This window comes from Motacilla alba, chromosome 10 (genome assembly GCF_015832195.1).
Source record: "Motacilla alba alba isolate MOTALB_02 chromosome 10, Motacilla_alba_V1.0_pri, whole genome shotgun sequence".
Taxonomy (NCBI): Eukaryota; Metazoa; Chordata; class Aves; order Passeriformes; family Motacillidae; genus Motacilla; species Motacilla alba.
In genome coordinates, this window is record NC_052025.1 from 15721702 (window position 1) to 15746919 (window position 25218).

General features: G+C 38.7%; 1 long non-coding RNA gene across 1 annotated transcript in view; it reads right to left on the bottom strand.

The window, feature by feature from the left end:
• Nucleotides 1-842: 842 nt before the first annotated feature.
• Nucleotides 843-25218, bottom strand: part of LOC119705353 — a 36995-nt gene continuing 12619 nt past the window's right edge. Inside the window, exons 2-3 of the long non-coding RNA XR_005258194.1 lie at nucleotides 11079-11263; nucleotides 843-1210 (exon numbers count right to left, since the gene is read on the bottom strand). This is a non-coding gene — a long non-coding RNA (uncharacterized LOC119705353). The remainder of the gene's footprint in view (nucleotides 1211-11078; nucleotides 11264-25218) is intronic.

The window sequence follows — 25218 nt, forward strand, 5'->3', positions numbered from 1 at the left end:
TGACACCAGTCAGCACTCCTTAGATTGGATTGTAAATAATCTTATTTGAGGATATGCAGTATGATGGGGATATACTTGTCTGTAAACTTGCTAGCAAAAGTAATTAAATAATTCCATTGTGTACTAAGACATATGAAAAATCACTGACCCCAAAGAAAGATTCGATAAGTATTTACCAGCAGCTAGAAGAAAATACTGACTTTTTAGTAATTCTTGTCTTATTCTTGAGTTGCTAGGACAAAAGAAAACAAAAAGAAAATCAGGACACAGCAACAGTGAAATCTGTTTCTGCCCCATGATTGAAGACCTTTGTGGCAAATGCTTTTCAGCCCACCTGGATGGTGATGTGAATCCACCATCTGAATGCATGCTTGGTTCACATCCCAGTGTTTCAAAGTTCACCTGGATTAGTGTCCTGAACATCTCAATAAGTCAGATTTTTCTATCTTCAGCTGCAACTGACAGAAACAGAAAAATAAATTCAAAGTCTCCTACCTGATCTAACATAAAACATTGCATTAAATTAAATGGGAAAAAAAAAGGAATGTGGTCAGTGATTTTTACTGAAAAAAATAATTAGCCCCAGCTCCCAAATGTCTCGATTTTTTTTTTTCCAGAAGTTTCACACTTGCTTAATGAGAAATGCTAAAATTGAAAAATGGAACGATTATAGTGCACATTTAAACACTTGCAACACCTTTAATATTTCCTTTTGCTTTTTTTTTCAGAGACAATGTGAAAATGAACTATTGAAAGCATTAAGTGTAAATAGAAGAAAGTGAAGCAAAAATTCAAAAAAGTGAGAGCATTTATTCTGTTTAAAAAGTACAAAGCTGCACAATTTCAGTGTTGTGAGGTTTTTACAATTTAAAATACAATTCTCTCTTTAAAATAGAGTTTTCTGATCTTCAGTGAGGTGCAGCTACTCAATGCAAGAGGCACCTGAGCTGAAGAGGAAAAACTGTTGCTTTAGGATGAGAGATGATTGTCCTTTACTGCAGCTTTTTGTGTAGACAAGCTGAAGGATTTGTATGAAATATGAATTAAGAATTCACATTTCAGATGTTCTTGCGTCTCTGCCCAAACTCCTCACAGAGCTGAAAAGCTACAGCTGCTGTCACCCGTTCTGCTTCATGCTGTGCCATCGTTAGTCCATGCAACGTCAGCCACATGTGCCAGACTGGATCACTCATTTGGCTCCACTGGATCTCTAAGAGGAGAATTGGATAAAAACTCAGGCATTTCACAAAATTATTCACAGCTCCTCTAAGACATTGAATCTATACCCCCCAGCACCGGTACTTTGCTGCCAAGATTGTTGTTTACAGAAAAGTATTAACATAAGAGACTGTTGATTTGTAATTTCAAAGATCATGTTTCACATAGAAGCACAATAGTGGCAATTTTATGGATCTAGTCAAATTCCAGTTGGAGTCATCTTCCCTTCCTAGCGCAGTAATCCACATTTGCTGTTACAAAACAGAAAATTCATTCTACTTGGAAAATGGCTCCCTGTTGTAATAGCCAAGAATATGTCCTTGGGAGCAACCATTCTCTTTTCCTTATCTTTATTTTCATTTAAAAAAAAATAACAAAATACCTGCTTTTTCCTACTCAAACTTTTTGTTTATGCAAACTGTATGGAGAGCTCTCAAGCTATCTCATCAAGTTCCATTTTCTAATACCTTTGTTTTATTTCCCTGCATAGTCTTTCTGTTTCTTTTCCTTTTGCCTGTTTTTTCATTACAATTAGCACAACGCCTAACAAGAAAATAATCTGTAGCTGGTGCAAACCTCAACGCAGTTGTTTCATCCCACTAAAGATATGACCAATTGTGTCTTTTGCCAGAAACACTCAAGATGTCTCCAAAACATTATACTTGCTAAGTAAGATATGGATGCATCTTTTTTTTTCTTCTTTTTTTTTTCACCCCCAATATTCAACTTATCAAAAGTGTCTGAGGGCTGAAAAATGTGATGCAATGTGGTTAGCTCACCTTGGTCACTGCACAAGGTAAAAGGTACTTGGCCAAGGCAGTCTTGCTGCATTGTGGTCATTTTCTTAGTGGTCCAGATGTAGGTGGGGACCAGTGGTTTTGGTGAAAATTACACTGATTCTGCACTTCTTTTTGGTGCACAATTAGGAGTTCCTTCACCTGCTTCTCCAATGCAGCACTGGCCCTCATTTTTCCACAGCTTTGTATCATAAGTAGCTCAGCGAGGATGGAGAGCCAGCAGCCCTCTTTCTCCCCAAAACTTATTAGCCACCAGACCTACTTCAGCTCCAAAAAATGTCAATATGTATCCAAAATCAACTTTGCAGATGGGTTTTGCTTCCATTAAATTCCATGGTGGAAAAAAAAAGCCATATATAGGGTTTAATTTAATTGTGGGCATACAGTACTTGCAAAAAAACAAATAGCTTCATATTTGGATTTATGGAATTATTTTACTGAAAGAGAATTACGTTACATATTTCAATCCCTGATGGCTACTAATGTTTTATTAAATACAGTGTAAATCCAGCTGCAACCATGCAATAAAACCTCCAAGGGGCAAAAAAAGGAATGTTTTATATTTGAGTTCTGCATGCAACCACTCAGTCTCCTGAATACTGCCCATATGCCACTGTGCTCTCCTTGACACTGATGTTTAATGGGGGCTCAGTGTACTGAATCTCAGCCTCAATGTACAGAAGGAACAGGATAACCTGCTGCACCACCTCCAAAATTTCACATATCTGATCCACTCACAAAACAAAACCTTGTACTAAGCTGTCGTTCAAAAGTATTTAATGTTGGATAGTAAAATACACAGAAATTCAGTTTGTACTAAGAGAAGTTTCGTTTAATTACAGAACTTCAGGAAACAATGATGTGACTCTGAGGACAGTCACCCACAGTAATTAGCTAGAGAGTAAATCCATTTGTTTTCTGCATTTTTTTTCATCAGGACATGCATTTTCACTCTCATGTGCCCGGGGTTTGAAAGGTTTACATTACATAAAATTAGGACTATATAAACTATGAGCTTCATCTGTTTTCTAATATGATTGCCCCTTCTTTTCAGCAGAGTGGCCTAATTGATAGCCTCCATCGTATGCAATGCACGTCAATAAATACTGAACATGAATGTGAATCAATATTGTGTTAGTACTGGGATTAAGCAAGCTATTTTCTCTCTTTTTTTTTCCCCCCCTTTTTCCAGAAGAGATGAATATAAGTAAATAAAATGACTGTTTGTCTGAAATTCTGCCTGGGGATTTAGTTTTGCATTTCACTGCAGGACCACAACACCAGAAGTCAACCTGGTCCCTGGTTCTTTGGTCCAATGTGAACAACAGAAGCAAATACCTCAGCAGAGTGCTGGGAAGGACAGCTCTTTTTCCTCCTTCTCTGAAAACATAAGTGCAGTTGTAGAGGCAAAGAGATTTGACTTCTGCTATCTTTTTTTTTTTTTTTCCATTTTTCAAGCCACAAATTAGAGGACAATTTACGAGAGCTCAGCCAAAAATTTATAGGCCCAATATTGACTGCTCTTGACCCTGTGTGCTATTTTGCAGTCTAAACAATGCCAAATCTCTGAGATGACCCAACACCATGCCAAAATCCATAGACACCTGATATATACTGCACAAATTTTTAAAGCACGATAAAAGCACAACACAGTGATAAATGTACACAATATTTTAGATCAGTCCTTGCAAAATACAGAGCCCAGAGTGGGCAAGACTCAAAGGTTTCAGGAAATGAGGGCTGGAAAAGGAGGTCTATAACATGTGAGCTGTTGGATCAAAGTTCGGATCTAAGCCCAGAACCACAAGAGATTTTAAAAAATCTGTGGGCAGGTCGTTGCACACAAAAGCTCAAGTGCTTCATCTGTGGAGAAGCCTACTTGCTAAAGTGCTTTCCCTGTCCTCAGGGGAATTGCCTCTGATTTCCAAGGGGTCAGAACTCGTTATCCCAATGGTGACAAGTTGGATCAAAACCCCCCTGCATCCCCCTGCCCCCTCCACAGGCGCTGCTAAGTCTTCCTTGCACTTATCACCTGCTTTGAGGCAGAGGGCAATTGGGTTTGGGTTTGATTTTCCAAAAATACCCAAGTGAAAATGAGAAGATCTTAGATATTTAACAGACATAGGAATTTAAAGTAATTTTTTATTTCCAGAAACATTAAACTATACAGTCATCTCCAAAGATCTGGTCTTCAAAAGGGCTCAGCACTGACGTAAATACAAAGGTTAATGGATAAATTTTCTAAAGACTCTAAGGCAGTGACAATGTTTGGCTTTCTGAGAGCTAACTTTTGGATTTAATCTGTTCATCAGCAGCATATTTAGTTAGGAGGTAGAAACACTTCAATACAAATCCTTTTCATCCCAATTTTTCTACAGAAGTGAAATCTATCCTACATCTGAAACAACCGCCCTAAGCACAGGTCTTGGTAGAGAAAAAAATCAGTATTGCCTTTATAGCTATTATTTTGTACAGAATGGTTTTATTAGAGAAGAGGCTGGGATGTGGGTCCCCCATTTTGCTGTCCTAATTACACAGAATCATTCCTGCACTTGGTTTTCCATTGCAGAGACATGAAGTAATTTTCACTTATTCCTACCTAGATGTATGGAGATTTCTGATTTTCTAACCAAAAGTTAGCAAAAACTTTTTGATTCTATTTATCTGAACATCTGTATGCTCGTTTACACATGCAAATCTGCATTTTCTAAGACTGTATTTTGTGTATCCATAAATGTATCGTGCACAGCAGGTAAAAAGTCATTGCAGCGACCTCTTAAAGATGTGCTGCATTTCCTGCAACTGAATTTATTTACCTTAACACATTGAAAGGGAAAAGTACCATATTTTAAAGATGTATTTTGCAGATTATTTTTCCTGGAGCAGCAAACCATTTCTGCATAACTACTCATAGTAGATGAATTATCGTTTTCCTGCCTTGAATCTACAACAGTTAATTTAATCGGTGACTTGTGGAGAATGTATGGCTAAATCAAGCCTTCAGTTGAGGGCTCGGCTTAGTTTTCTTTGGCATCTTGTGTCACAATATGTCACATCAGTGTGGCTGCATGGGTGGATGGGTTACTCTTAAAGAAGGCATCAGTCTTAAATGGGTTTTTCTGAAAAGCCAAGAAACCAACCAAACAAAAAATGTTAATGAACTGGATCTCCATGTGTCAATCTGTTCTTATGGTTAATTACTGTACCAGTGGAGGAGTTTGGGGAGAAAAGGGGATGCAGATATGTGCTGCACAGTCATTTCACATGGATCTTTTGAATTCCAATCCGTGCTGACAGTGTCTCTTAATCTGGAGTACTGTCCCAAAGTACCTGGTACATTAACAGGACCACAAATTCCAACTTTTTTTTTTTTTTTTAATTTGCCTCCCACCCCTTTCCCCTTTGTTGCTATAGTAAAAATGTTTCTACTTTTCTACATCTGTCTGCTGTTGCCAACAAAACACTGGTGAACAGGAGGTGATCTTTCTGTTTTCGTTCCAGCAGCCTGGCCCTCAATGAGTTTAATCGGCTGAGAAACGCGACTGAAAAGGGCTTTGCTACCCTTTCTAACTTCACTGCGCTCAGGCTTTCTGTAGCCTAGAGAGTGACACCCTATGCCTTATTTCACTGTGGATTATTTAGAATGCTTCAATTGTGACTTGTCAATGTGGTCCGGGGTAGATCAAGGCAAAACCTCCGACAAGAAAACAGCAATGTGAATATGATGTGACTGACTGCCACACAATAGACTAATACCTCTTAATTTGGACTTTTAGCAATCGTTTACCATCCTTACGCACTTGAAGATTCCAAATCCACTCTTACAGAGAAGAAAAAAAGACTTTTTCTTCCCTCTCCCTCCTTCCCCCCTCCCCATAACTCGAGTGTATCGATCAATGTCTCTGTATGCATTTAATAGCTTTATTTCAAAGCACTTTACTCTTAAAAGCCCCTCTCACCAAGGCATACTATTGAAATACTGTGCAGGTGTAATTAAATGAGCCAATTTTTTGGCCTGGACTGTAGCCCTGTTCTCTCTTTGGCATTAGAACTCTAAGACAAGGTTTGGTCATTTCTTATTTCTGTGCAGCACTGAATTTGAGTTTGTCTCTTTTTTTTCTTTTAATTAAAAAAAATAATTAAACTGAAATTAATTGGTTAAAGGTTAATAGATATAGAGATTGACATCCTTAGTAAAAGTACTCCACCTGAAATGACAGTACAGGAGACTTAATATATTACTAGCTAGTTATGCCTGTACTACACCCAGGAGTACTATGGCCAGGGCACCACTGAATTCCAAGTGTCCAGTGACTTTGCTGTGGAGACTGTTTCAAAGTTATTCAGCTACTGCTGAATGCTGTGACTCTATTTACAATGTTCACTGAGAAATGGAGGGGAACCACTCATTTATTTCACACGGGAATTTTTCACACGACAGTTTTTTGCTCACTTCAAGATCGAGGGAAAGAGTTCAAAAATAGCATTTCAGAACACCAGCATGAATAAATTTCATACATCTCTTCAGATATTGTTTCTGTTCTTCATCAGGCACTTTTCACCAACACTTGTCTGCATGAAATTTCGCCCACAAAAAAAACCTGCAGGAGAGCCTTGTGGGCACTTGTGCACATATATTTTCACCAAAAGGGTTAGAAGGTCAATCAAAGGCTCTTTGCAGTACGGGTGTCATCCACTGAAGCCAAATGAAACAGAGCTATGCATCTTAATCAGGCCTCGTGAATAGGAAATACTCAAAGCAACAGTCATGGTGAATAGTCTGTGATTAGTCCACAAGCTGAAATCAGCCCCCACAACCCACACACCAAATAATTTTGGATTGTGCACATATTTGTAAAAACACCAACTTTGTCATTACATAAGTCACAAGCAAAATAAAGATATAAATTTCTTGGATTAATTGTTCAAAAAGGATAGAGTGCAGAGCTAGAACCCGGGATGGTATTGAACTCGGTGACCTAGAGGTGAAGGGCTGAAGGGCCCATAACCAATCACCTTTGAATTTGATGTCCAGGATTGTCTTTTTGAAAATTAAACAAAGACCCAACTGTAGTAATTGTGTCATCTTATGTACTTAAAGTAATTTCCCCACTCAGCTCAATATCTGTAGGAGCAAATGGAGAAATTGCCTGTTGTGCCACTTCTCTAAGGCTTTATATCTACTCAATTTTTTCCTCAGTGCTTTCCTACTGCTCTTCACAAAAACATTGCAAAGTTCCTGAGAACAGGCAATAAAATCCACAGATGTCTGAGCCAACAGAAATAAACAAAAATAAGACTTTCACACAAATCCATAAAGGAGACCAAAAAAACCCACTTTTGCATAGCTGTTTTCTTTAAGCATTGGTCCATTTTCACTGGAGTTACTCAGAAAATACATTTATTTGTCAGACCACTGCTCTAATAAAATTAATTTATATTCTTTATTTTTAAAAAAGGAAAAAAAAATTGCTGTTATAAGTGTCACTGGCTGCTTGAAGAAGAGTTTTCATTGGTAGTTCCCAGGTTCAATGTCTGCCTCGGAACCACACAGGCTTTTACAGCTCATGAAGAAAATCAGACTTGAAAGACCCCTCTTGCCCCAAACCCAAAGGACTACCCTGAGATGCTCCCAGATGAGATGCTGTCAGCATTTCTACCCTCTCTGTAAGGGACACATGTGAGATGCCCCAAGGATCCCAAAACCAAGGCAGCAGGGCTAGAGAAAGCACCTACACTGATTCACAGGCCCTGGAAAAAGAAAGTCTTCCCTGATGCCTCCTACTTCACCCCAGAATTCTGGCTTTGAGTTCACTTCTGTATGTAGCATGTTTCCATCCTGGAGGAACAGACTAATAATGAAGACCAAATTCTGCTAAAAACACCATTACTTTCTTGGAGCAGAACTGTTTCCTTCACTTTTTGTCTAGAAAACCTCGGGCCATCTCTACCTCAGCTGAACCATGTGCTCAGCCAGGGTAAGCCAGCGTGAACTCCACTGAACTTCAATGTTGTTGATTTACAACACCTAAAACACTGCCAGAAGGCATAATTAGGATAAGAGCAGCTTAAAAAATAAATTTCCCTCTTAGAGTCATAGAATCATAGAATGGCCTGGTTTAGAAGGGCCCTTAAAGATGTGACCTAAACCAGAACAGAACCAGCTTTAAAGTCTCCTGCAAGACTAAAAATAACTTCCAACTAATTATGCTTATGTTACCTCCTCCAGCAGCAACTATTTGGTTTCATCCTAATCTTCATACTTACCCATAATTACCATCTCCTTTGACATGACTAACTAAAAGTGGGTATTAATATGGATTTAATGTTGTTTCTGAAATTGGTGGGGGACCGAGGGTGCCAATGACCCTACTTTAACTTTGTACTAAAAATGTGTTGATCTGTGGGTTTTGGCTGCTGCTTGAATTTGACTTGAAGGTTGAAAGTAAACACATCACTCAAGCACATGGTGCATGAATTAAGGTCTTTCTGTCACCAGCCTCTGCTTTTTTTCCCTACTCTTGGGTCACGCACCCCAGAGTCCCCCCTCCTTTCCCCTTTCCTCTCATGGGACCCTGGGGAAATATTTCTCTTGACATGAACTCCTGCATGGCAACACCTGCATTTCTTTCAGAGCACATTTCCATGGGGGAAAGTTTGCTTTTTTCTTCTTTTTTTTCCCTCCCCAGAAAATGTTTCTCTAAGAATGAGCAGATTTCCCTAGCCACTCTACAGAGACCTGTTGCATTTCCAACAGTGGAAAGCACACTGCCTGAATTTGAATTCCCATACAGGAGATTACTTTCCAAAAATATGTGCTTTAAATGAACACGTCCATTTTTAAATCTTTGATAGTATGGATTATGATGGAATAGGACACTTGGTAAAACCATAATAATAATACTAATAATAATACTACTACTACTACTACTACTAATAATAATAATAATAGTAATAATGCATTCAACACACGTTAGACAAGACTACATGTATGAGGGTTTGCTGTGTCAGAAACCTCCCCTTAAAAAGAAAAAGATAAAAAATGATCATTTGTTATAGTTGAAGTAGTTCCTTAACAAAATAAAACTATGCTGTAAAACAACTTTTCTCAACATAACTGTCTACACTAGGGCTTGTGCTGATATAAATGTGTTAGTCGAGGCATCCAGGAGGGAAGATTGTTCTTTTTTTTTTTTATTTTTACACACTAACTGACATCTTTATTCTGGGGAACAAAATTAAGTGTAAACCAAGCATTACTGTCTACAGCATTTTCTTGAGGTCAGGGTTTCCAGGGAATAATAGAAGGAGAAAGCTTCCTAAAGACATATCTTTGTGGAGTAGGGATGGGGGTTCCAATTTACTAGTCTTCATCTTATTGAGGGCAATAATTTCCCTGAAGACTTTATTGGCAGGGCATCACTGCAGAAAACGTTTGCTGCCGGCAACCCTATTATTTTCCATGAGAAATACAGTCCCGTGAGAAAGCACGTTCTCACTCTATTTCTGTGGGAAACACCAGGAGAAGAAGAATTCCAAATCCCGCGAGACCGAGCAACTGGAAACAACACCAGAAGCCCTCTTGTTTGTGTAACTTATTGCAAAAATATCAAAGGAGCTGGGGGGAGGAGAAGGGGGAGAGGGAAGAACATGTTTTCATAAAATTTTCAGTTTGCAAGAGCTCTGTTTTTTAAAAAAAATGGATTTATATTTGACAGGCCAAAAATCCCAAGGATGTTCAGTCTATTTCAGTTGTCAATTTACGATCTTTAAAACATTTTTAAAATTGACTGAACCTTAACTACATCCTACCTCATCTTGTACTAGCCAAGTTTTACAGATGCCATCTTAAAAATCAATTCAAAGAACAGCCATAAACTTGAAAGCTTCCTATTTGAAGTGTATATGGCAGAATGCAATTTTGTTTAATTTTAATTGACAGAGATGTCAGCCTAAGAGAATATTTTAGAATATTAGTAGGAACAGTAAACTCATGCCTTGACACTTTTATGATATAATGGTATAATTCTCAGGAAAAAAATCACCACTGTCAGGATTTACACAAAAGCAGTACATGTTTTACTTTTTCCTCAGTAAAGGAGTGACAAATGTATTACTAATTACACAATTACTTTATTATGGAGAACCAGTAATAAAACCCTTGATGTACCCTCAGAAAATCTTAGTTTCATTAAGAAAGACAAATTTTTTATTTATTATGTTTTTAAAATTAGTGCTACACGTTTTATTGGGAGGTTTTAGCCTATGGGATATAGCTCAGTTCACTTCCCTCTGCATTTTAGAATTCAAAAAGCATATTTGTGAGGCCTGTTTGTTCCTAAGGAGACAAATCCTCAAGTGGTGTAAAACTGCTGTTGCTCCCTGTTTGGGCAAGCTGAGAATTAAATTTGAAGTAATATAATCACTTACTACAAAAAGATCCAAACAAATTATTTGTCTTGATTTTCTTGGATACTGATTTTTATATGTCTATTTTCTGATATGATAAATCAACTTCATGTCCAGAAATAAACACATGACAAACTGTTGGTGTGTGAAGATCAGATGATACAGAACATAAATAGGAAACTTCCCTAATTGTGGAAGTGGCTAGATTCTGAATCTACTGGAGTGGATGATGTCCTGCTCCAAACTATACTCATTGCATCCTTGAACTGCTGCTGTAAAGAAAATTCCCAGGCACCAAGGAGGATGAAAGTGATGTAAAGGGAAACTAAGGAACTTGGTGCTGCTGTACAATAAATATAAATGTTCCCTAAGTCCTTGAGGCCTGATGCAGAAAACTACTTCAATATGCAGCTGACTTTCAGCACATGAGTAATCCCTTTGACTTTAAAGAATTAGTCATGTGCTTAAAGTTTAGTGCCCTGCTGGATTGGGACCCAGGCCTCTGAAACAAAGTATGGCTGCGATTCAGTGATTAATTATAGCCCTCAGATGGACAAGCCAGTTGGGTGAAACAAGAATTGGCCCAACCCTTTGCCCTTCTCCAAAAACAAATCTGAATAAAGGTCAAAAGAGTTTAGTTAAGGATGTACTTACCAAACTTTCCAACCTTTTGAGGATGCATCCACCACTAGTAAAGGCTCTGGCATTGTGTCCCTCTGGGAGTCCCATAGGCGTAGTCGGTTGTAAACTCATTTTCCTGTATGGTCAGGCACGCGTGTGGGGGACAGGAATGAATGACAATGTGGAATGGCCAAAGCTGCTGTCCTGTGACCATGGAGCTTTTAATATGGAGGCAACGGAATCAGGATTAAGAATTGCAGCTGCTAAGATGCTAAACCCCACATACAGCTCCTATGGCTCAGATGTTATCAAGCGTAAAATCTTTTGAATAAAGCCTTACATGGGGGCACCATTGTAAACTGCTTTCCCAGTTAAAGCCCTTGCGTAGCAGTAAGAGGGAAAAGGTTGTATTTTGCCGTATTATTTTCAGTAATATGTCAAAGGCCACTGAAATCAATTCCCATTAATTCTAAAGGACCTTCCGTAGTAAAAATAATGCCCAGTAAAAGCACTATAATGAAAACACTGTTTAAACTATTCTGCTCCTCTAAAGATGGCCAGAAACTGATTTTCTGCTGTGAGATGATATAGTAAAAATTCCAGTATTAATTTCTAGTATAGAAGCTTAAGTCAGACAGGTTTCTGATGAATTGACTCTGAAGGAGTCAGTGTGATTTTGAAGTAGTTTTTGCTTTAGTCTCTGTTTACATTTGCTTATATCTAATCCAGATTTCCTCTCTTTGGTATTTATGTCAATCTCTGTGTGACATGGCATCAAATTCTAATCCCAGCACTGCCGCTAACTGGAGCCGTGGTTCTTGTCTTGAAGTGACATGAGGGGAAAAAGAGACACTGTTAATATTGCAGCCTATTTAGGAAAGAAGTGGTGGAAGTTATGGTTATGTAGAAAAATGACACAAGATTTCTGTATCCCACAGCCAAATGGATTGGCAAATCCAGGTAAAGGCTCCACATCATGGATTTTAAATAAATCTTTTTTTGTTAAAATCCTGTTCAACATAATGTTCTAATGCTATCTGATGCCTTCCCAAAATCTTAGGATTGGTCCCTACATCAGGAGCTTCCAATTTAAAACCCATATCCACTGAAACAATGCCAGATTCCTGCAGCCCAAAAACTGTTTTCACACCAAGCCCTAAACTATCCCCTGAAATCCATTAAATGGTCCCCAGAAAATCCAACATTCAGATCAAGCTTTCCAGGATTCTTGTAACACAAATAAAAGTTGTCTACAGTAGAAAACTTCCTGTTGGTTTTCCTCACCAGAGTTGTGCTTATTATACATGCTGGAAGGGAACACCATGGGGAAACTACCAAATTTCCAAGGTGAGCAGGTACTCCCTGAAGAAATTGCTGGTCGTTGACCCAACATTCAGATGACTGACCACATTAACTACATACCTCATATTAATTTACAGCCTATGGTCACCCTCACTTGTATGCATTTATCCAATACACAAACCATGATAGAAAACTTCCTCCATACAGATGAGAATTGTATACAATATGTATCATGGAGATTCAGAGGACAGCACAGTGTTCAGTATTTTTCCCTTAAATATTCTTTTCCTTTTTGATGTTCAGCTTCCTCTATTTTATGTATAGAATTTAACCCCATGCACAAATAGTAAAAGTATTTTCAATTTAAATGGATTTATACAGTTTTGTTGACTGAGGAAAAACAACAACAACAACCAAAAAACCAAACAAATCAAGGCCACAGGCTTCCAAGACTGAGATCACAGTGTATAAGGCATCTCTGTGATGAGCAGCATAACAAAACCAGCTGTCTCTGTCTCCTTGAAAAGTTGAACTAGGAGCAACCACATGAGTGGAAACACCATCAACAAGGATAGACATTATGGGAGATGAGAAATGGACTGGCAAGAGTAGCAGGAAGGTTGAAGATGAAGAGATTTAAGACACGAGAATAGATAACAAGGAAAAGATAGGTTTATTCTTTATTTTTGTGACAGAGATGTGTGGGAAAACAAAAGTCTCCTCCACCAGAATTTCCCCTTCGCACTCACAACAGGCACTTGGCCCATGTGAAGGATTAACTGGCTGCTTGTAAACTGTCATGTTCTGATATTAAAGCCATTTTTAGCAGCAACTTGGCCAAGCAACGTGTGTGCATCTGCCACCCTGTAACACAGCCATGCCTTCCGTCACGCTTTCAAGAGAGCACTACACCTGGGTTGGCATCTCCCATGCCAGCTTTCAGCCCTCTGAGGCTTGCATCAAGTTTAGGGGATTATCACAGTTTAAAATGCAGGCTTTGTAAACAGAAAGTAAAAATAGTCATCACTAAAGCAATAGAGTCATGCTTTATGCAGATGAAAAATAACAGTGGAAATGCTTGGTGGCATGCCTTTTTCAGGAGCTATTTTTAAATGCATCTAGTATTTTTTTGGACAGTATAAAGAGTTTCAGTTCATGTTCTTGACTAATAGGCTATATAACCTCAGGTGTAATCAAACAGTAGAGCTGATTTTTGTGATCCTTAAAGGGTTTCAAAGCCATCACAAAGAACTATGTAAATGCCCTTTCTTTGATTGTCCAGAACTTTATATAGCTTACTAGATAGAGACCCTGGAATCAAAATCTGTTAAAGTCAATGAAAATATTTCCATTGGCTTCAATGAAAGCTTCATTTAGCCTAAAAATAATCCATTGTGTGAGGCAAATTTGCCCACTGAGTTCTGGCCAGATCTGATTTTAGAAGAGTTCAACTGGAAATCATCATTCATTCTTTTGGATGCTGTGAAGAAAAGGGCTTCTTTATCCCTCACCTCAGACTCATTAGGTTTAAGATCAACCACAGAACTTACCACATCTAACTAGCAACTATTAAGTAACCTTCTTTTTTTATTACTTTTGTCCTCTGCACTGCATAAAATCAGGGTCTTTGTGTTTGGGGATGCATTGGTTGTAGGTTTTTCTAACATCAGTATCTTACTCTGCTTTATTGGCTCCACATTTTTTCATAAGATGCTGCCAGTGTGGATACATGACAGCCAAGCCCTTCCTAAGTCATATCAACATTACAATGTAATACAAAAGAAAAAAAAGGGGGCAAAACAACCTGCAGCATCTGACTTCTAGTAATATCTGGCATGATATTTTAAGGTAAGCAATAACAAGAATATGTCATCTAAACATATAAAAGAACACAATTCTGAAATCTGTAAGAAAATCTGATTTGGCCACCAGCTTTTACACAGATTATCTGTTAGCTTCTATTTCTAACAAACCATGTTATGAGATCATGCTTCTCTGTCTCATTTATCAGCCAGTTTCAATTTTGATGACAGGAGGAGGAGGGAAAAAGTCTCAAAAGATAATAAAATCTCTCACAAGTCTCACAGATGCTGAAGTTCACAGAAATGAGGGTGGGTTAGTAGAAAAGGACTTGAATTAGAGCCCCCGCCACAGAAAAGGGTGAAGTAATCTGTGTGTGGTTCTACAAAGGACAAAGCTGTGAAAATTCTATACAGTTCTTTACATTTGGCTTTTGCTTGCAAGCAGCGTTTTGGGAGGCTCACATTATACAGAACAAACAATATTGAGCGAATACACATGAACTGAGACAAATTTATTTTGCTGTGATGATCACATCACAGTGGATGTAGAGGCTTGCTTATGAAGGCAAAGTTTTGGGAATGGACAAATGGTTTAGAAAGGCAAATTTGCTCTAAATTCCCACCCCCCTTGAAACATGAGATTCGCCGTTGCGTAGAAAAACTGGAGTGGTTTATGGATTTTGTTGCTTGGAGGCAAATCTCCCCACACAATGACCTTCAAAGTATATTTTTATACCCCCATGGGCCCTCAGATTCAAAAGCTCCTGAAATTATTGGTAGTCAAAAAGGATTTGCAATGGAGCTAAGATTCAACCTGCCTTCTGCAATCATTGTTCGTACGAAATAATAATGTGCTCCATGAGGACTTTTGCTGAGGGCATATGACTGTACTCCACCAAATCCACCCCAAAGCCTAGAGAGAAACCCAAACCATGGTTTGGCACCTCCCTTCTAAAATAATACTGTTTTATCCACAGAAAAAAAAGTTCAAAATGGGGAAGCCATCCAATTTATCGAATGACCTAGGGTCTGTCACCAGTCTTCACAGTGGCTCTGGATTTCACTTCATTTCCCATGCCCTCATTTCCTCAGCAATAAGTTGTATAAACCTCCACCACGGATCAGTGCTAGATCTGAAAATGGAAGTCACTGCACAAAGCCCAGGTGTTATTAGTTGGGTTTTTTAATAGAATATGAAAAGTGGTCTGTAAACCCCAGCAACAGGAAGCACATGGGAGAGCAGAAGAGTAAAAATAGATAAATTGGATCACTTAAGCAGTAGAAATAGAAAACCTTTCTTTCATTTTTATGTGATACAGAAGGTTCATTATGTGCCGTATCGACAATATAGTATTTTTCAGTGTCACCTGTTCATTAAAGAGTCATTTTAAAGGCAGTTGATGGATTCCAGTATCCCACAATTCATCCAATAAAACTATTCATTAGTTTGTATATTATATCTCTTTTCCTGCTGTTCTAATAATCCTTAAATAAGATGTCCCAAAGGTACTGATTCGGATCTCACATCAGTGTGTATCAGTAAATCCATTAAAGTTAATAGGTTATTGTCCATTGATGTAAGAAAATCAAGGCTAATGAGGCTACTTGAGTATGCAAAAATTACAGGATGGGAACCTATTGTCATTAAATATTTTGGAAGCTTATGTGACTTTTCCAGATAGGACATAATTTTCCTTAACACAGCTTTCAATAGAGGTGCATTAGCCTCTAGTGGCAGTAGAGGTGATATATTGTATTGCTAATTTAAAGGATTATGCATGAAAAGTGAATATATTGCAATAATTATGAAGTCTTGTTTGACTTCACTTTTCCACAAGTGTACTTCGTCATGCTTTAAATACTTCACGGATTTGAAAAGCACAATCAAGATGCTGTAAATTGGGGTGAAATAAAAAGCTTATTAGCACGTTCTTAGAGCAGATTTAGGTTAGGAATATTTTCTGTGTGACTGCCATCATTACTGCATTCATACCCGAGCAATGCCTCCACCTCTTTGATTGCGAGCATGTGTGAGCCCGTGTGTGCACGCACGTGCAGGAGGGGTCAGGACATTTATTAAAGCAGTCAATAAGGCAAGCATAGGACAGGCGTCTAACCCTGGAATATATTTATATTTATACTCATTTCTGATATGGAAACTAAAGAGGAAAAATCAATTGGAATCTAACGTTTCATTGTCCTTCACCTTGACTCTTTGGTTTAAAGTAAGCAGTTAAAGAATAAACATTGCTGGGGAGAAATAAATAAATAAATAGATGAAAAAGCCACTCTCTAACATTATTAGGACTTCCAAAGTAAATAAAAAGTGGTAGAGCTGAGAGCAAATTGCTGCAGTGGTGCTAGGGAGATTCCTGATTTTAGCACCGCTGTACCAAATTTGTCATTTAGGAAAGCTCTTGTTCCCTTTATTGAGTTCCACTGTAGTGAACAATTTCTGCCTGCATCCCTCGTGTGTCCTTTTGGTTTATTATCTTTCACTGTGAATTGAGCATCCACAATCAGTTTCACAGGAAGCCTAATTTCACACACTGCTTATACATATGATGAGGACTTCCCTCTCCCTTCCCCCCCTTCCCATCCCTTCTCCCAATGTTCTTATCAAATGAAGAATTGTGGATAAGGGTTAGGTGCAGATAAACATGAGTGTAGCACTTCCAGAAAGGTCATGATCCCCCCATAAGGTGCTTCTTGTTATGCCTGACCTTCAGATTTTCATCATCAGCCCGCCTGACAACTTAATAATGCAGAGGTGCAGGATTCATTTCTCCCCTCTGAGAGCGCCAGTACGGGACGCCCTTTTCCCTGATTATTTCCCTGCACTCCCGGCTGCCCTTTATAAGCCAACCAGAACTCCATCAATCATGCTCTTCTCTCCTTTCCTCCTCAGCCCCCAGTCCTGAAAGCTCGAAAGCTGCAGTGTCCCCTTTTGTCTTGCGCTGCCACACAGCTAAAACAACAACAGAAAGGGCTCGACGCCTGAAAACAGCCTGTGCAAAGGCAGCAATCCACTTTCCCATCTATAACCCAGAGCCCTTCAGCCTCCCTCCATGCTGATCCTGTTACCTTACAGAACAACTCCTAGTGGGCTCTGTGAACTATCAATGGAGGGGACAGATTAGAGTTGAAATTTGAAGTTTTCATCCCATTTTATTTACTTATTTTTCCTCCTTCCCCTTTATTTTCCCTTCCTATTCTTGAACTTATATTTCCTATGTTTAATGATAATGAAATGATATTTTAAAAAAACTTTCTGGAATTAATCGCTTACTTTTTTTTCCTTCCAAAGATAAGGGAGAGGCAAAGATTTGATATTTTTGTGGTGTTAAGCATGTCAGTTTATAGGAATGAAATAACAGAAAAGTTTGGAAGAAAGTCATTTTAGGATTAGGAGGATTTTGGTTCTGACCGGATTGTAAATACTGCAACAAACTTATGCACAAAATATGTATTCACTTTTCCCCCAGCCTTCCCAGTGCTTTTACAGCCAATGATTCCTAGAGTGAAAACAGGATGATAATGCACCATGAGCATCTGGTGAGAGCAAAGTACAGTATGTTCCCTGACAGAGCAGGGATATGCCAAGGCCATCTCCTATTGCCTAAAGCAGCTGCCACTTGTACCTCCAAGAGGGGAAGTATCCCCTGGTAAGCTCCAGCTCAGCTGGGTATGAGAGCTACACCATACCCAGCAAGCAAACTCAGATCCTACCCTGCCCAGTGGCAGCAGGATGCAAATCTGTGCCCAGCTGGATGGAGGAGTTAATGCTACAGCCCAGCTCACCCATTAAGGCACTGTGCTGGATCTGTAAGAATAAATAAATAAATAACAGAGCTGCATGAAGCACCGTAAAACCGCTCGTTTGCCAAGGATCAGCATTGTGGCTGAAATTAAGTTTCCCTCACTCCTCCTGTGCCTGGATGCACTCACATAGTGCTGGTGCATGAGAAAGCCTAAACTCATGGCTGTGGGGTTTCTTAACTGAACCATCACCATCCCATGGAAAGCAAAAACCTGCTTAAAAGCAGAGAAAACAGCCTCGGCGCTATTCAGTCATCCAAACAGGTATTGTGGGACTAATTGGGAAGCCCCTGAATAATGTTTTGCCATCTGAATTATTTCATACATCATAGACCTGGAAAATCCCAACACAGATTTAGAGTCTGTAGTGAAATATGGAATTATATTTACTCATTGTGAAGGCTAAATATCTCTTCAGAGCCTTCCTTTTCTTAGTAAAAATAAGGAAAAAAATAAAAGCTTTCTATGAAGACTTTCCTTCAAACTAATAACATGTCAAAGATTGCAAACTACCATCAGCAGAGGTCTGGAAAAACTAGCAAATGTTCAGGAGATTTGCTGAAAGAAAGAACAGGGAGTTCACCCTAAATCCCATTGAGTCAATTAGTGTTGCTTCTAAGTCCAGTATTCTTTGGGCAAAATCCCAAAGGATCTTCTGGTTCATTTTCAGGCTTTTCTCCAGTTCAGTCAGGGGTCTAAAACAAGTCTAAGGAACATCTTAGAAAGAACAGAAAACATGTGTCAAAACTAATCGGTTGGGGAAAAAATCTCAACAAACAGATGAAAGAAGGAAGGAAGGAAGAAAGCATAGAAAGGATGAGGCACAGCAGAGAAAAGGGAATGATCACACTGAGAGACTGGAGAAGAAAAACAGATAAGTGATAATGATCTACAAGTGAGGGAGAACCTGTCAGAGGGAGAGAGGCAGGTTTGATCAGTGAAGGGAAGCACAAACAAATGAAACAGAAAAACAGGAAGGAAAGTGAAGCAAACTTGTAGATACAGAGGAAAAGCAACAGGAAACCTGCAGTGCCCAGTATCCTTTCTTGAACACTGGGTGCAGGAAGTCACACTTCAAAAGGCCAGGCAAGAAATGGGGACCTGATAAGAGTGATAAAGATGCCCTTATCACCAGATCAAAGTGGTGGAGGGAGGGAGGGAGGAAAAGCGGGAAGGAGGGAGGGAGGAGATAGAAGGACAAAAATAAAAGGAATAAAGCACAACTTGATCTTAAAAGAGACTGGAGTTCTTGTGTTTGTTTTTCTAGGTTTCATCTCAAAATGTGTTAGGCCTCCTGTTATGCCTGCTTATGTCTCCAAGTGGGGAGCACTCCCTGGGATAATAAAACCACTCCCATGCCAAACTCCATTTAAGCTTCACAACCTGCAGCAAACGCAAACCCTCTGCTTGGCATCTCTTGTTCATTTCAGTCTTCATCAGCTGCAGCAGCAGTGCCAGTGGCTGCCCACAGCCCCTTGGCAAGGATTTCCTGGCAGTCCCTCACCTGGGGCCTCGACTGCTCTGCTGCCCTGCAGCCCCCAGGATGAGCACGAGGAGCTGCCACGGCCTCTGGGTGACACCTTTGTACAGCCCCACACAAATGAGCCACAAAAGGGCACCCAGGGTCAGGCTGTTCTCTGGGTTTGAGCTTCCCTCCATGAAGCACTGATTTTGTAAGGAGGAGGGAGGTTGTCCTCTACTAACATTTGCCAAGGGAAAATGAGGAATTGCTTGGAACCCGACCAGAGGGCCATGGCTACATCCAAGCCCTTGCAAACTGACTTGGCAAGAGAGGATTCTCTCGAGGAGTGAGGAAAACCAGAGAGATGTCAGTCAGGGAAGTAAACACCATATGCTTGTCTCCCAGCATCTGACGGTTGTGAAGTGGACAGAGCAGAGAGGCTGGCAGAGCTGAGAAATAGGGCAGAGTAAATCAAGAGACATTCTCCTTCCTCTGCTTCCCAGAGGAGCTGCACAGACATGAGCAGTGAGTTCCTCCTAAATCCAGGGGCTCTTCAAAGCCGATTGGTGTTTTCCATACTGATTATTTACGCTAAGCCTTGATTGAATGAACTGTAGGTTACAGAGAGGTGACTTTTTTTTGAAATGTATGAGATAAATCCTTCTTCGTCTAGAGGGCAAACAGCTAGTGAGAGAAAGGGAAAGACTTTAATATGGTCTACTTGGTTTTAAATAAAAAATAAAACCTTTTCCAGGTGTTCTTTATTTTCTTTTCTCAATGCTGCAAAAGTTTGCAGGCAAAGGTTGTCCAATATCTCCAATTTTCATAGCAAAATGTTGTCATTTGACTCACTTGAGGGTAGCAAAGGTGGGAGGTGACTGCTCTTTTTCCACCTATTGTCTCCTTCAGTTTAAATTTGTATCAGGACCGTGATTCCCTCTCTAGCCTTCTCCAGAAATGCTATTAAAAAGAGGGGACAGACTGCAGAGACACCAGTGAGATTCCAGTGCATGAGAAAAATTCATTCCTCGGGTCCATTGGTAATTACCCATCAGGTTGCTATTGTTTTAAGAATTGGTTTTAAGCATTTTGAAAACATTTTGAAAACACAGTGCAAAGGTTAGAGCTATGGAAATAAAGAGTTGAGAAGGCAGCCAGCAGACACAAAGGTAGGCTGTTGATAAGACAGGTCGGTGAGCAAGGAAAAAAATTGCTCTAAGAAATGATTGAACTTCAGGTTAGAGCAAAAGCTTCTGCAATGTGTAATGTTGTATTAACTCATCCAAGACATATTTTGACAGCTCGAAGAGGAAATAGCTGAATTAGAAGTTTTACAAGTGTAATCTCTGACAGGTTTTACACCAAATATTTACTTTTTTATTCATCAGGTTAATAAACTCATAACCTTCTCTTGCACTGGTCATTTCCTGATGGGATCCAATTTTCTCCTATCTGGCAGCAACATGCCCATGTGCTCAAAGCAAGTTTCATACACAGGTTTGGCTTCAGAGCAGCCATTCAGCTCAGAGGAGGTGGGTCTGAAGCCACCAGCTCTGAGCCTTTTCAGCTCATCACATGATGATGAACACAAATTTAAATTTTCCTGGAGTGTCATTCTGTTCAGCAAAGCTTTCTGTTCCTCTTCGCTTAGCCCAAGAAATTCCTGCCTTTTAACTTACAATTAGGAAGCTTTTCTGTGCTCTGTTCTCAGTTCTAAGCTCCAGGAAACTGATATTGAGAGTAAAATATTCTTCCTTTTCCTCTGATTCTGTTCTTTTGTTTATCACATATGCAATGCACACAGTAGGTCCAACTATCATTAATGACTTAGAAATGATACTTCAGGACATGAATTTTATTTAGTGTGGCAAAGCATGTTCTCCCAGTATCTGAACATGAGCAGCCATTAAAAATCTCCGAATTCACTATAGTAACAGGAATGGTGTCAGTGAGTAAGTGGGTAGTAAGCAATTAGAGAGTAGGCCAAATTGGAGAATCTTTAAAAAAAAAACCTCACCTAAATTATGTGTACACCTAACGCATATTTTGGTAACGAAAAATTCTATCAAGGAAAGGTAAAAAAAATAAAAGCAAAAGAAAATTATAAAAAAAAATACTGGGTCATATTCAGTAACACCCAGAAAACTTTTTTTCCTTTAAAAACACTAAAACTTCTTGAAAAAAAAACCTCTTTCATGTCAAGTCAAACCCAAAGGCTCTTCTTTACTGAGTTCTATTTTTGATTTATTATTTTAGAGTTAAAAATTCCTCCTGACCAAAGACATATGGAAAATCAATCTTTTGTCATTTTATTATTTTTATATTCTTTTTTAATGATATGGTATAAAAATCCAATTCTAATAAAGGACATATATAGCATAAATACACTAGGACACTTTTATATCAGTGGAAAAAATCTGTAGCCATTTAATACCCTGATATGATGGGTAAGGGCTTAAAAAAAAACTTCAGAGGAGCAACCTTTTTACTAAATTAACAAAAATAAATATTAACGTCTGAAATATGTGATAGAAAATCTTTAATGCAAAACCCCCAAAGTATTCCTTCAAAGAGATCTATCAGTTCCTAATCCAACTCCATAGAAAATGGTAATTTTTATCTGCTAAATATTTTCCCAGGAATAGTCATTGTATTTAGTGAAAAGCTGGGCAAAAGATAATGTACAAAGTAAAATTTGTGTAGAAGGAGTATATCCCACATGAAACTGAAGTATGAATTTCCATAGGAGTCCTTTATACCTTTCTGCTAAAACCTTTCTTTTTCAATTCTTCCTAAAACACTTCATCCAATTTTGTCATGTCCCAGTTCAGTGATCAGTACCACCACTATCAAAAATTTCCTTTTCTTTTTTTTCCCTGTTGGACTATTTTATGTCTCTGCCTTTTTTTTACCAATATATTCCAAGTTGTGTCTCTTTTGTAAACCAAGTATAGGCTTGTTTATAAAGCAAAACTAGCAGAAAGTATTTTTCTCTATGAATTATACATTATTATCTATTTTTAAAATATTTCTTATTAAAAACCCACAAAATAAAATTTTCAATACATTTTCCAGTCATTTTTTTAATTACTTCATTCTACTCCACTGCAAAGTCTTCCTAACACCTCCCAGCGTGATTGTTTCCTGCTAACAGAGACATTTTGCAGACAGATTGAGTGTCAATATTATTAGCAGCAAATTATTCACGTTGCGTGAATAGCCTTACAATCCTTATTTACTGCGAATATGCAGGAGCCTATTGTTTTTAAAATAAGTTTTACTAAGTTCTCAGGGGCATGATGGCATCTTCTGGGTGTTGTCAAGGCTTTTAGGGCAGCAGAGATGAAAAGTCATGTTTTGATTCAAGGGGTGACAGTGACACCAACACCAAGTTTGTCCCTAAAATCCTAAAGACTGCAGAAAATGTGCAGCAACCTTGTGTCTGTAATACCAGGTGCTTGTCTGCTTGTGTGGTGCATAGATAAAGGTAGGGAATGAGTAGCTGTATCAACCAGTTTGCTGCTGAAATAGCCTTTCACTGTTTATTTTCCAGCTAAGTCAATTAGGCAAGGTGGTGCATCAACATTCAGTATGTGCTGATTTCAGATATATTGGCAGGGTTTTAAATAAACACCAATGAAGGAAGTATACATCTGTTAAAAAAAGGCAAGCTCTTAGGGAAATAAATACCAAAGATGGCATGCTACAATCTAAAAACACAGGAGTTGGAAGACTGTTTTGTTGTTGCGTGAGTAATTTTTTTTCTGCAGATGACTTCATCTCCCAAATAAGTTATTTTTTGGCTTTTTTAAACACAAGACTTTAAGCTTTCTCAGTTACAATGCTGTCTTGTTTGAACGCATGCATAAATAAATTTTGCTTCTGCTAAATCATCTGCTTCAAATCTAACTTCATGTGAAAAAATCAAGAGGTAGTTGTGAGCTACCTAATTAAAACACTGAGACCTGCCCCACTAAGTGATTCCAGTTCTATGTCAACATTGTGCTGCTGTAAAAAAGAACCCAATTGTCCCAGTTGAGGTAAAGGTTTGTATAATTTTGGAGGCAGAATCTGTAAATACATTTTTAGAAGGAGATGCCCTGAACAGCAGGATTATGGAACCACGACCCTTGAACCTTGGCCTGAAAATAGATAAAATAGATAGGGAATAGGATAAAATAGAAGGGGACAGTTAAGTGTTTAAGGTCAGACAGCTACATATGACACAATCAGGACTAAACCCTGAAGATCCTAATCCCCAGATCAGTGTTCCTCTCACCGGATCTATAAATCAGTAATTATCCCAGTGTAACACATAAATAACATTTTTGGTGCATTTGGCCCACAGGCTGATGCACACCTTTCTCTCTCATTCCTGTCCTATGATTCAAAGCTCCATTCCATGGATTTCTTCCTGCCACGGTACAAAGGGTTGAGAGATGCAGCCCACCAGAACAATGGCTTTTATGGAAGGCATTTCTCCTCCTCATTCCCCCAGCTTCTGCTTTATTTAACACTTGATCAGTTGGCTTAAAAATTAACCATATGGTGCTGTTTGTAGGGTATACAGTCAAGTCTCAAGGAAGAGCATCATGTATTTAGCCTGGCTGGGCAAACATTTTCAGTATGGACATCACTGTCTACATACTGTCATTAGTGGAACATGAGCAGGAGAAGACTAGAAAAGTTCTTGAACCATGTACCCACAAATAAGGAAACAAAATTCCCTTCAGATGTCTGATGACTGAAGCTTATAGAAAAAGCATGAGGAGCTGTGAGTGCATTGATTTGTTTCCAGTGTGTTGCTCTACTTCAGCCCATTCACCATCACTTATTAATTGTAAAGTCACAGGATCTCGCTGAACTAAAACATCCATGAGCCCCCATCTTGATTCAGAACATTTGTTTTACTCATGTTCAGGACATCCTATTATTTTCTTTATAGAAACATAAGGGTACATAGTTTTTATGCAGATAAAGGTTTGGGAGATAGATATTTTGACCAGGGAAGTTATGTTATATTACCAGAAAAGTAGTGTTGCATGGATTGAATATTTTATGTTCTTTCTTTGGCTCAAAAAATATTATACTAATCCAAATCAAGACATGGGATCTAGGTTACTAGTCATCTGCCAAATAACAATCCTGAGCAATAAATATATGACCAGTTTATAGGATGAAATGTCCTGCTGTACAATCATACAATCACTAAAAAGTAACAACTTTTTTTTTTAAATCTGCATGAAAGCAGAAAAAATATTCATCCCTATAGTCACTGTAATATGAATAATTTAAGCAACTCGAATAAGCAACATCAAGAATCCTTTGCAATGTCAGTGAAATCATAGAAATAGCAGTCAGAAATTTTCTGTACTCTTCTGACTCTCTGACTCAAGGAAAGTCATGGTACCTCTAGATGACCCATGAGTTTGTCTGCCCATGAAATGTGTATTTTAAATAATATGAATCTAATCTCAAGGCTGTTCTCAGTCCAGCTAATTTTTGGGAAGTGTTCTCAGACCAACGGATGAAACTGCTATATTAGCTCAAACAATGATGATGATTATCTTTCAGGGATTTTTATCCTCAGTGAAAAGCAAAAGGAATTACTGGCCAATTTTGCCTAGTAAATGCTGAATACTTGGAACACTTCCTGTTCATACTCATTCTGTGGCTTTCCTGTGTCTGACTTATGTTTATCTTCATTAAGTGGAATAATGCAAGTCAAAATAGCTACAAGTAAACTGTCTGCTGGATAGGGAACAGTTGTTAGTTCATGGGAAATGGA